The 12,449-nt window shown below is 46.4% G+C and overlaps 1 pseudogene; it reads left to right on the top strand.

Moving 5' to 3' along the window:
• Window positions 1–1,952: 1,952 nt before the first annotated feature.
• On the top strand, window positions 1,953–7,034 carry LOC147974938 (uncharacterized; annotated as a pseudogene).
• Window positions 7,035–12,449: the final 5,415 nt, after the last annotated feature.

The raw sequence follows: 12,449 nt of genomic DNA, 5'->3' as shown, positions 1-12,449 counted from the left end.
TGCTGCTACTTGTGCTTTTGTCAGGTGATACTGCTGCTACTTGTGATGTTCTGAAATGACCCCTTTCTCCTGAAATGTTGATTAATTTCCGTTTCGGTTGAGAATGGGGCACTCCTAGGTCAAGAAAATTAGCAAAGGTCATGCCCAATTTTCTTGACCTAGAAGGTGCCCGATTCTCAACCGAAACAAAAATTAATCAAATGATACGGCCATGGATTAGTGACCTAGAAGTTGTGGCTTTGGAAAGAGGCCTTGGATTAGTGACCTAGAAGGTGACCTAGAAGTTGTGGCTTTGGAAAGAGGCCTTGGATTAGTGACCTAGAAGGTGACCTAGAAGTTGTGGCTTTGGAAAGAGGCCTTGGATTAGTGACCTAGAAGTTGTGGCTTTAGAAAGAGGCCTTGGATTAGTTTAGTATTAAAACAAGGTGGACGCATGGCATGGCAATGCTAGCTAGATCAATTGCTTACTTACTAATTAATCAAATGATACGGCTGGGGTATCTTTAGGGGCACCCAGTGAGCTAGTATACTCCACATGACTGGCCAGTATTAAAACGAGTTAATTACACCACCATACGACCGACTAGTCGATTAATTAAGCTACTAATCCCAGTGTTACAAGCTAGAAAATTAGCCTGCAAAGATGAGGTCCTTGAGAACGTGGACTTGGACCTTAGCAAGAACACACTAACAGGTTCCATCCCAAAACACCTAGGCAATATCACAAACATCTCTCAATTGTTCCTTGACAATAACCAAATTTTTGGCGGCATTCCTTGAGAATTAGGTTATTTGGTCAACTTAGAGATTTTGTTCCTTGACAATAACCAACTTTTTGACCAAACTTTTTTCCTATTTAGAGCGAAACATGGCCCACAACGACGAGGCCGGCGGTTCGGGAAAGGCATTCTGGGAGCTGTCCCAGGAGATGGAGGAAGAACCTCACCGCTATGAGGACACCGCCGAAGACACCGATCCCAACTACACAACGCCTAGTGGCGTCGAGGATGACACCACTGATGGTGCCGCCGAGGATGCCACCACTAATGATGGCAGCGCACGCACAGATGGCAGCCAACCTAAGAGGCAACGAAAGGACCAGCGCCCGAACGTGCTCGGCATTGTCAAGGAGGAATTTACTGAAGTGTCCTCTAGTGGGCAGCCAACGACGCCCAAAGAATTAGTCAAGGGGTACGCGGGACAGCTCGGGTGCATTCTCCGGAGCACCGTCTCGATCAACACCGAGAACCTAAGGCATCGTGACCGAGGGAATTTGCGCAACGTCCACTTCACGAAGCTGCACGAACGATACAAGTTCCCCGGTGACTTCGCAAACACACGCCTCTCAGGGAATAAAGTGAACAGTGCCGCCCTCACGAAGATGAGCACGACCCTGGCTACTTGGAGAGCCGCGGTGAAGATAAGGATTGAAAAAGGTGATAGTTATGAGAAGATCAAGGAGACAAATCCTTCGATCAGCGAAGCTGACTACCTGGAGTTCAAGATCAAGTGCGAGAGCAACGCAACCGCAGAATCAAGTCACTGGGAGAAAGATATGCGGGACTTGAACTTAGGGGTCCACAAACTCGGTCCCGGCGGTTCCAGAGTGGCGGAACCTATATTGGACAAGGAGGACGCAGAGCGTGCCGAGCAAGGCCTACCGCCCCTCTTTGATAAATACCGTGACAAGCAGACTAGGAACTATGTCAGGGCCCGGTACAAGATTGACCCGATAACAAAGGAGCTTACCACGGATCCGAAGACCAAGGCGCTTGAGCTTGTTCTGGTAAGGAATACACCCCCACATAATTAGCTCCATATGGTTGCATTCTAATTAATGAAGCCAAATTTCTAAATGGTTCATGTTCCTTCTGCAGGAAACTGAAAGCAGTAGCGCGGGGTCGTCTCAGAGCTCCCCTTGGGACACCACTTTAAATAGGGCGTTGAATGTAATGAAACACAAGGATAAGCTAAGTAAGCCGACGTCAGCTGGTCATGTGGCCGGCAAAGGCTTGTCCATTAAATGGTCGGAATAATATACCGCTGGGCAAAAGGAGAGAAAGACCAGCTTGGAAAGCCAGGAGCGCGAGGTTCAAGAACTCAAGGCACAAGTGGCGCGGATTCCGGAGATAGTCGAGGAGCAAGTGCGAGACCAACTGGGAGCGATGATCACCGCCATTATGCCTACCTTGCTTGAGGGGCTGCAGGCGTGGATTGCGGGCGGCCAACAGGGGCCACCCCCGATTCCCAGCTTTATGGGAAGCAACTCGCAAAACGCGCTGGTGGCGCCATTGGTGTCTCCGGTGGAAGCGGCATTGGTGTCTCTGGCGGAGGCGCCGGCATTGGAGCTTAATACACCCGGGTGTGGGAAGAATACGATGGCCGGCACCTCGGCAGCAAGCGGCCCCTTCGTCAGTTGCCCGCCCACCATTGGCGGTGCCTCGACATTAGCCGAGCTCGACGCCATCACGGTAACTTAGCCTCTCGGCCGATGACTTCATCTCCTCGCCTTTGACTGGGCATCCCTGACGCCCTACATGTTTTCGCAAGGCGCCGCCAACGTTCCATGCACTCTCCTGCACTTCGTGGACGGCAAGTTGATCGATGTCGCCAAGGCCAGAATCGTTCAATCGGGCAACCGCCTGTTCCACGGTAATCCGATGCCACCCAACGTGTATAGGGTTCAACTGGTTCGGGTGCTGCGGGGCTGCGACGACTTGTTACCTCCGTATCGACCCCTTAGGGCCGACGAAGATGATGTGATGACCCTCAGTGCATGCATAAGCTGGTCCATGCTTTGGCCGAAGAGCAAGATTCGTTTGGGGGCGGGGGACACCACCCCACAGACAACACCGCCAGTTGTGCCGGCACCAAGCCATGGCAAGACTGCCGCAACACTGCCGCCGTCAGCTGATCTGGACATGCATATGGCACAGGATCCGGACGACGATGACGGTACATTTACCAGGGTCGATAAGTACTTCAACGAACATGGGTACGGTGACGAATTCTTAGGGCCTCCTTCTCAAGAACCCAACCCTGCAGAAGACGATTGCGATCTAGCTGGTACCGCAGAGAAACCCAATTGCAACAAGCGTCATCTGGCGTTCAGTTCTCAGGAGACGCCTCCAGCTGCCGCCTTCACCGAGCCTCAGATAGCCGAGGTGCGAAATATTATCAGCCCCAACACACTCAAGAAGGTGGTCTCTGAGCAGAACTCGATCCCATTATAGTAGAAGAAGCAGAAGGGACGGAAAAGAAAGAATAACAAGGGTGCGAGCCAGCCGGCACCAAGTATGATCCGTGCTCAGGACGGGCCACCTTCACCTAAGGATATCTCGAGGAGGGTGCATGTGGTGAGTAGGTCGATGCTACCGACTAATCTGCTTAATGCTGCAACCGGTGCTATGCGGAGTCTGCATGACAGTGTTCATTCTTTGGAGAAGCGGCGTCTCTCCGAGAATGATGTGGCATACCCGCTTTTTGTGGCCAAGGTGCCAGAGGGCAAGGGCTTTGTCGATAGCACCATCGGGGCTTTGATCGGCCTGCGGTTTCATGACATCTTCGCTATGTTTAACCTTCATCCGCTACACTACACCTTCATTCGGCTATTTTCACTAAGTATGGAGATGTGGATCATTAGAGACAAGACCTCGGACATCGTGATAGTCGACCCATTCTACATGCGTGCCAAGATCTTGGGCAGCGCTGGGGACCGGCAAGTCGCAAGTTCATACCTGGAAGGCGTCATTCTGGCGAACCCAGATAAGGATAACTTCCTCGTGCCTTACTTTCTCGAGTAAGTCATCCCCTCACCGCCCCGTAACATATGATTTCTTAGATTTTGATCATTCTTTTTTTTCTAACATTCCGTGTTTTGTGCAGTGACACACATTGCACACTCATCCTCTTAAGCCCGAACTATTCCATGGCCATGTATTTCGACTCGGGCTGTCAGTCGAATAAGGACTACACAAATATCAAGAAAGTTCTTGATGATGTTCTCCCCGGCTAAGCCAAATCTGGAGGCACCTTCAGGAGGCCAATTTTTAGGTACGGCAAGCACGTCTTCACCCACGTAACGACGTTCCCCTGTGTCAAGCAACCGCCTGGCGGTCAGAAGGATGCCTACTATGCCCTCCATCACATGCGGGCGATCGTACGGGACCATAATCACCTTATACTACCAAATAGTCTCAAAGATTGGGCCGCATGCTTGTCGGCAATCCGGGACACGGACCTCAAACAAGAATTCTTTCACATCCAGTCGGAGTTTGCAGAAATCATCCATCAAGATGTCCTTCGTACCTCGGGGCAGTTCTACCTCAAATATCAACCGTCCAACAGTGAAATAGAAACAACGCTACAAATGCAGGTTGACAACGACCGTGATTTCATGACCATCACGAAAGAGGGCGCGGCTTCATCCACGCTCTGGTCCCTGAGTCGAGTCGAAAGTAGTCATGCTATGTAGTTCTGAAATATCGATTAGCTCATGTTGTAATTAAACTTTAATGAACTTGTATGTCTCTTTGGTTTGGATAGTCGTTCAACTTATATGTAATCGATGCTATTTATTAGTAGGGCCATTAATCGTGCTATTAATGTGTTGCTTTTCTCTTCCGATCCTTTTGTTGCATACTTATATATTGCTTATGTATTGTCTGTGAATTGATACTAACGTTTTGTTTGTCTAGTGCATAGAGATGTCGTCGTATGTCGTGTACAAGGGTAAGATTCCCGGAGTCTACGACGACTGGGAGGAGTGTCGGAGATAGGTTCACTGTTTCAACGGTAACAGTTACAAAGGGTACACCACTATGGCGGAGGAAGAAGCTAGATACGCGCGCTATCTAGAGGGAGAGAGGAGGGAACAGAGGAGGAACCGGATGAAGAACAGTTTCACCGGGATGATGCTCATCGTGACCGCAGCTCTCTTCTATGTGATGTTATTTTAGATGATCGATATCGACTTTGTAATGTGACGACAAACTCGGCTAATATATATGATGAACTTTGCTAATGTCTCGAGACCTAAACTTGGCTAATGTTTGAACTTTGTTCGCTATTTCGAATTTGGAGACTAATATGATGAATTCTATTGTGTGATGTTTATATTCTGTGCTATGTAATGTGTATTTTGTAACCTGTGCAAATACCAGATATTTTGTAACCTGTGCAAATACCAAAAAAGCAAAAAAAATCCTAATATTCATAGTAGTGGCGCACCATATTGAGCACTAGTGGCGCACAAGGGCTAAATACCAGTGGCGCATTATGGGGCATAGTAATGGCGCACTAGGGGCATACGTGAAGGTAAATATGCCCCCCTAGGAGGCATAGTAATGGCGCACCGTTGGACATAGTAATGGCGCACTGCCTGGTGCGCCACCGTTGGACATAGTAATGGCGCACTACCTGGTGCGCCACTATTGTCTGGTACCATTAGTACTTGTTACAAGTGGCGTGATGATAGTGGCGCACCTATAGTGCGCCATTAATGGCCAAAATAGGTGTGCCACTAACAAGCCTTTTCCTAATAGTGACTAGGTAGGGGTACAATCTGCGTGAGTCTGGGTTATGTGTGGTGGGGCTTGTTCTTGGGCAAGTACAACCGTGGTTCTATCTCCATCGACAGGTAGCATGATCTTTTCTGAAGACCGTGTTTTTACTCCCATAGATATTGCCATCACCCCCTCCAATTGAAATGGCTGATAAACAAGAAAAGTAATTGAATGTACAGACATTGTAAGATAGACAGGTACGATGGATAGTAGGGAAGAAAACAGGGCATGAAATAATTCGCATTTATGTTGTCTAACCAAACAGAATAGCAGGACATAATTTCACATATATGATGGCTAATTAAACAGGATAGCATGACACAATTTCACATGTATGATGGCTAACTAAACAGGATAGAATGACATACTTCAAAATATGATGACTATGTAAACAGGATGACATGATATAACTATACGATGTGTCTATTAAAGTGGTTGGCATGCCATAAATCACAAACATGTCGTCGATATAAACATGATGGCATGATATAATTCATGGATAGAATGACATATTTCAAAATATGATGACTATGTGAACAGGATGAGATGATATAACTATATTATGTCTTTAGAAAATGGGTTGGCATGCCATAATTCAGATACATGTTGTCTATGTAAACATCATGGCATGATATAATTCAAATATATGATTTATATACTAAGGAAGTGAGCAGAGGGCAATCACATATATGATGTGTCAACTAAAGAGATGGCATTCAATATCGTGTATATGATGTAAAAACTAAGCATTGCAATAAACATATGCATGATATGAGTAATATAACCCTGCCAAGTTTGAGCATACACCTCAGGGGGATAATAGGACTGGTCATCTGCCTCTGAATCCTCCTCTGAAGAGCGATCTGTAACCAGCAAGACATCTGCTTCACCAGGTAGCATTGTTTGCTCTGAAGACCTTGTTTTCACTCCAGATTTCTCCATCACCAATTCAAATGGCTGATGCACAGGAAGAGCAGTTAAATGTACAAACATTGTCGACAAAAGCAATGAGAAATACAAAAAAAGGACGGCATGATATAATTCACATATATGACGCTTGGCTAAACAGCATGGCATTGCATAATTCACATATATAATGCCTTGCAACAAGATATCATTGCATAATTCACATATATAATGTCTTGCAACAAGATGGCATTGCATAATTCACATATATGGTAATTAGACACTAAATAGGTGGCATTCACACAAAGCATGTCTAAACTAAGCAAACGACATAGCAATGCAAGATACCATACGCACGATATGAGCATCATAACCCTGCCAAGTTAGAGCATGCACCTGGGGGGGGAATAGGACTGGTCATCTGTCTCTGAACCCTCCTCTCAGGAGCTATCTGTAACCAGCAAGAAATGCGCTTCGTTAGATAGCATTGTCTGCTCTGAAGACCTTGTTCCACTCCAGATTTTTACATGACCGTGTTGAATGGCTGATGCACAGGAAGAGTAATTGAATGTACTAAAATTGTTGACAAATTTAAAACGTAATAAAAAAATGATGTCATGATATAATTCACATATAAGATGACTGGCTAACCAGGGTGGCATTGCAAAATTCACATATATGATGCCTAGCTAAACAAGATGGCATTGCATGATTCACATATACGATAAAGAAACTAAAGAGATGGCATTGACACAAAGCATGCTAAACTAAGAAGATTACATCTTTGATGTATACAGTAAGCAATGCAAGGCACCATATGCATTATATTACCAACATCAGCATGCCAAGTTAGAGCAAAGACCTCATGGGGTAAATAGGAGTGGTCTTCTGCTTCTGAATCCCCCTCAGAACAGTTATCTTCCTCTTGATTCCGATCCGAAATGGGTGGAGGGAGGCTGCCTTTGCGCCCACCATGGAGCGACGTCTGCATGAAATTTTATTGCCACGCAAGGCTCGTCTCTTTTGCTCTACATGTTCAGTTCCATTGTGTACAATAAATGACATGCATAGGAATAAAACATAGTGAGATTATGTAAGGAGTGCATGCACAAATCCAGAGTGATGGTAGCAAACTATGGATAGACCCAAAATAAATGATAGCAGGAAGATAATAGCTTTAGTTAAAAAATACAGATAATGGCTCCTTCAATGTTTGTTTGCACCCAACATGAAACTCATAGTAGACACCCGAGATTAACCAGATAGTAGACAGATAGTACTGATTGCTGCCCCAATATGTACCCCACAACCATTTAAAAACTCAAGTTTCAGCATAAGTTTCGACCTGAGTCGGAGTCTAATAGGTGAACACGACAATAAAGTAGCATGTCATCATATTAAGCGATGCATAACGTAAGCAGACACGGAAGAGTGCGACCTCTCTTGCAGACTCGTGTAGTCCTCAAGGTCATCTGCTTAGTTGATGATGGTAATGCAGTTGTCGTGGCTGCCGGCGGCGGGGAAGAAGATCTGAGGCGGTGAAATACAGTCTAGAGAGCGGATCCCTGCTGTGGTGAACCCTTCCGTCGTTGGAGCAACTGAGCTGGGGTGGAACACAGCACCGCAGGAGCAGGACAAACCACACAAGGTTTTCTTTGACACATATCTGTAACAGAAGTAATTGTGTAAGGGCTTGTTTGAATTTGAGGATTCTAACAATGCAGGGATAGGAAATAGACAAGAATAGGATAGGAATGCACGTGCAAAATAGAGAATTTAAAAACACAAGATTTCTGCCAATCTGGGTGTTTGGTTCACAAGAATTCGAAGATCACAGGATGCAAAGAAGCATGTTGAGATTAAGTCAAACCACAAGAAGTGTACAACCTCTTTGGCGAAGCCATGTCGATCTCAGCGTGATTGGGTTGGCCGGTGAGGATGCTCCGGCTGACTTGGTTGTCGGAGGAGGGGAAGAAGATCTTAGGCGTCTGGAGATGGAGCCCGAGGTACTGCTCCACTGTGATGGAGGGTTTCGTCGTTGGAGCAGCTCCAGTGAGTTATACGACGCCGAGGCTGAAGCAGGATAAGAGAGACAACGTTAACTTGAGTGGAATTCTAATAGCATCTCCAATAGATGACGTAAAATACATAACTACAAAGTGCTAGATGTATACATTAGCTGCTCATCTCTGAACTTAATTGTCGAAACTGAATTTTGTTGTCAAAACTGAACGCACTAGAGGTGAGGCTACAAGTCAGTCAACTGACTTTTTCATCTCTGGTCAGTCGATTTTGCAGACGTTGGATACGAAATCAAGGGCCTGCAGTTCATCTTCAACCTCCAGTCCCCTGAGCCACCAGCCACCACCGGCCAAACAGCCGCACGCCGCCGCCCGCGGCCGGCGGTGCGCCGCCCCGCCCGCCCCAAAAATACTCCCCACCACCGGTCCGCCACCGCCCCGGCCATCCCTGTAGCCCCCCCCCCCCCATGCCGAGCTTTTTCTCCGGCGATCCCCACGCCACCGCCCCGCCACCGCCGCCGACCACCACCCCCACCCTGAACCCTAAGATAGGTAGTGGGGTACCTCTCCGGCGAGCCCTCCTCCCTGCTGCGGCTGGTTCTTCCTTAACTCCGGCGAGCCCCCCCCCCACCCCCTAAAAATCGACTGACCCAAAAGTCGATTCAGTCGACTAAAGTGTAGCTAAATCGGAGCAGCATCGCAAGCAAGAGCAAGAGCGAGAGGAGCAGCGCGAGCAAGAGTAAGAGCGAGAGCAGCAGCGCGAGCAAGAGCAAGAGCAAGAGTAGACCAGGAAAGGGACCGAGAGCAAGAGCACAGCAGCAGCGCGAGTGAGAGCTAAAGCAGCAGAAGCTCCTACTGATGTGGACGTCGCCGCCGAGGGAGCGATGCCGTGGAGGAAGTGGCCGGCGACGCCGGCGAGGATGGAGCCGCGCCGTGTCGGCTCGGGACCGAGCGCCGGCAGCACCGTGAGATCGAATCAAGAAGAAAATGCGGCGATTAGTGTACAACCTCTTTGGTGGCACCGATTAGGCCGCAGCTTCATCTGAGGAAACGATGACGATGATGCTCTTTCGGTGGTGCAGGTGAAGACAGTGGTGTGGGAATGCAGGTGGCGCGAAAGATGAGGGGAACGTCGGGGCAGCTCCTTGGAAGTGGAGGACGGGGTGGCTGAACCGGCGGGACGACCAGATCGACGACGGATCCTCACCGATACGGTGGATGAGGGACGTCGAGGTGTTGATGTGGATGACGTCGTCGGGGAAGAGGCTCCGGCTGGGTGGCGGACGGAGGAGGGTGTGGGGCTTCGCGGGTTTTGCCGGCCTCGGTGTACGAATGGGTGGGCGGATGGGATGGGAGTGGGGAACCATGGCTTAGGGACGTGCTTGTCCGAAATGTGGGGTAAGTTACAAAAGTACCCCCACCGATTTGAGGCGATTCTTTCGGTTCAGGTGTATCACGAGCATTTCGTGTGTCGGGATTTCACAGGATGTGGGAGTTTTCGCGCGCGTTGTAATTTTGGAATAGAAAGGCGTGGGTTGAGATGGAGGGAGTTGTCGGAGCACAGCGAGACAAAGATATATCTTAAATATTTCGGGCTAACAAGGCGCGGGTTGAAGAGGCGGGAGTTTCGTAGGACGATAGACAGAGATGCTAGCTTGAAATTTCGGCATAACAAGGGGCGGCTTGAAATTTCGGGAGAACAAGCTTAACGTGTACCCAAAAAGACAATTTAGACTAGTATGATATACTACGTACAATGTGTTTAACATGCACAACACACACACACACAGACACCATTTAGACTAGTAAGGTACGCGTGCATTGCACGCATGAGATTTGGCAACCAAATTATGAATAAATACCACATTATAGCATGTAAGCTTTGAGTCATATATGCATGATGTAGATGTTCGTTTAATTCTTATAGTTCATTTCATTCAAAATCATCTAGTTTTTATAAGAAAGCTAATCTATTTTAAGATTCATGGAATTGTGCATTGTAAGGCATAAAGTAAAAACAAATCATGTAGAAAAACATTTGGGCAATTATGATACGGAAGATTCTAGAACAAAGACGAAGTTCTTGTGTTTTGAGGTTTGTGCATTATGCTTAAGTTCAACCATAGGGTCTTCTAGATTGTACATGTGGCAAAATCTGGTGGAATCTAGATGATATCCAACGGCCAGTAGTGCTCAAATTTGCCAGCTCTGCACCATCGGATTGGCCTCATCCAACGATCATCTTTCAAAGTTAAATTTATCTGCACACTATATAAAAAATATAAAATATAATATATATATATAGGGGTATAGATATAGATATGTGATGCGAAAGCCACCCATCATCTCCAATTAGAATAGTTTGTCCACGCACGGATGCAATGTGGCCAAACGATGTCTGCCATCGGTATCTCAAATTCAAACCAATCTGACCTTGTTCAATGTGTATACATTGCAACATGCTCATTTCCAAACCACACTGCGCAGATCTCCATTATATTCATGCATGCATGGGTTTCAAACATCATGATCTCTTATTCAAATATTTGAATTCAACTTTACATTGATTATGACCTCACCTAGTCTTTTACACCCACACATTGGTCTTCTCTTTATAATTGTACCACTAACTTTCTCTCGTGCATGCATGCACACACACTACCAGTCGGCATTATCCATCGCACACATGCAATCTTTTTCTTCAGGTCGGTCTCCCATGAAGGCACACACACACATCCCCCTCTCCATCATATCGGGCATTCTTTATCTCTGACGTGCATGCACAACGATCGATGTTCCTCTATGTGTGTGTGTGTATATAGCTAGGTCTTTCATAGTTTTCCACATAAATCGATCAATCTATATATCTAGTGATGTCTCACCCTCTTTCCCACGTCCACATCGATCAATCTATACCTCTCTATATAGGATTACATATATAGCTAATACACCCACATTAATTATATATCCAACTCCCCCCTCTCATCATCCATGCCTTCCGCTTCATCTCTCGGATGCGCGCACAATGGCCAAGATAGGGCCAGCAAGGGCCCTGCCCCCCTAACATCACTATATATCAAGGCTAATATGAATGTGATCATTAGACAATTGCTGATAAAAATGGTTTAAGTTGATGAATTGGCCCTCCTCATAAAGGATTAGCAATGCTTGGCCCCCTAGCTCATGGGACATTTTTCATGGCTCCGCCACTGCGCGCAACAGCGCACGTTCTCGCCCCCTCTCTCTAAATATCGATCTCGCAGCTGTGCACTCCTTCATAGTCTCCCTCCACTCGGCCCCTCGCACCACCTTCTAGCCCCCCACCGGATTTTGCCACATGTACAATCTAGCAGACTCTATGGTTGAACTTAAGCATAATGCACAAATCTCAAAACAACAGTGGTTCTCATTTGTTCTAGAATCTTCCGTAGCGTAACTGCCCAAACTTTTTTCTAGTTGAATTTCCATTCTTTGTTTGTACTTTATGCTTTACAACGCACAATTCCATGAATCATAAAATAGATTAAGGGCTTCTTTGATTCAAAGGATTCACGAAGGAATTTTGGAGGATTCTAATCCTGAGGAATTTTTCCTATCTTGGTTGTTTGATTTGTAGGATTGTAAACCATAGGAATTTTTCCATATGATTCATTTGCACTAGATTTCATAGGAAACATCCCATCCACTCAAACCTCTTTGAAAGAATTCTGTGTTTTTTCTATGCACAATTAAACACTCGTACCATCCTGTAGGATTCAAGATGACATTCCACTCTAATCCCATGTTCTTCCTATTCCCGTGTTTTGGAAACCCTACGAATCAAAGAGCCCTAGGTTTTTTTATAAGAACTAATAGATTTTGAATGAGATGAACTATAAGAATTAAACAAAGGTCTACATCAGGCATATATGACTCAGAGCTTACATGCTACAGTGTGGTATTTATTTGTAATTTGGTT

The sequence above is a fragment of the Triticum urartu genome, chromosome 4A (genome assembly GCF_056163025.1).
Source record: "Triticum urartu cultivar PI428250 chromosome 4A, HENAU_Tu73, whole genome shotgun sequence".
NCBI lineage: Eukaryota > Viridiplantae > Streptophyta > Magnoliopsida > Poales > Poaceae > Triticum > Triticum urartu.
The sequence above is the reverse complement of the archived record's forward strand: the minus strand, read 5'-3'. Positions and strand labels throughout refer to the sequence as shown.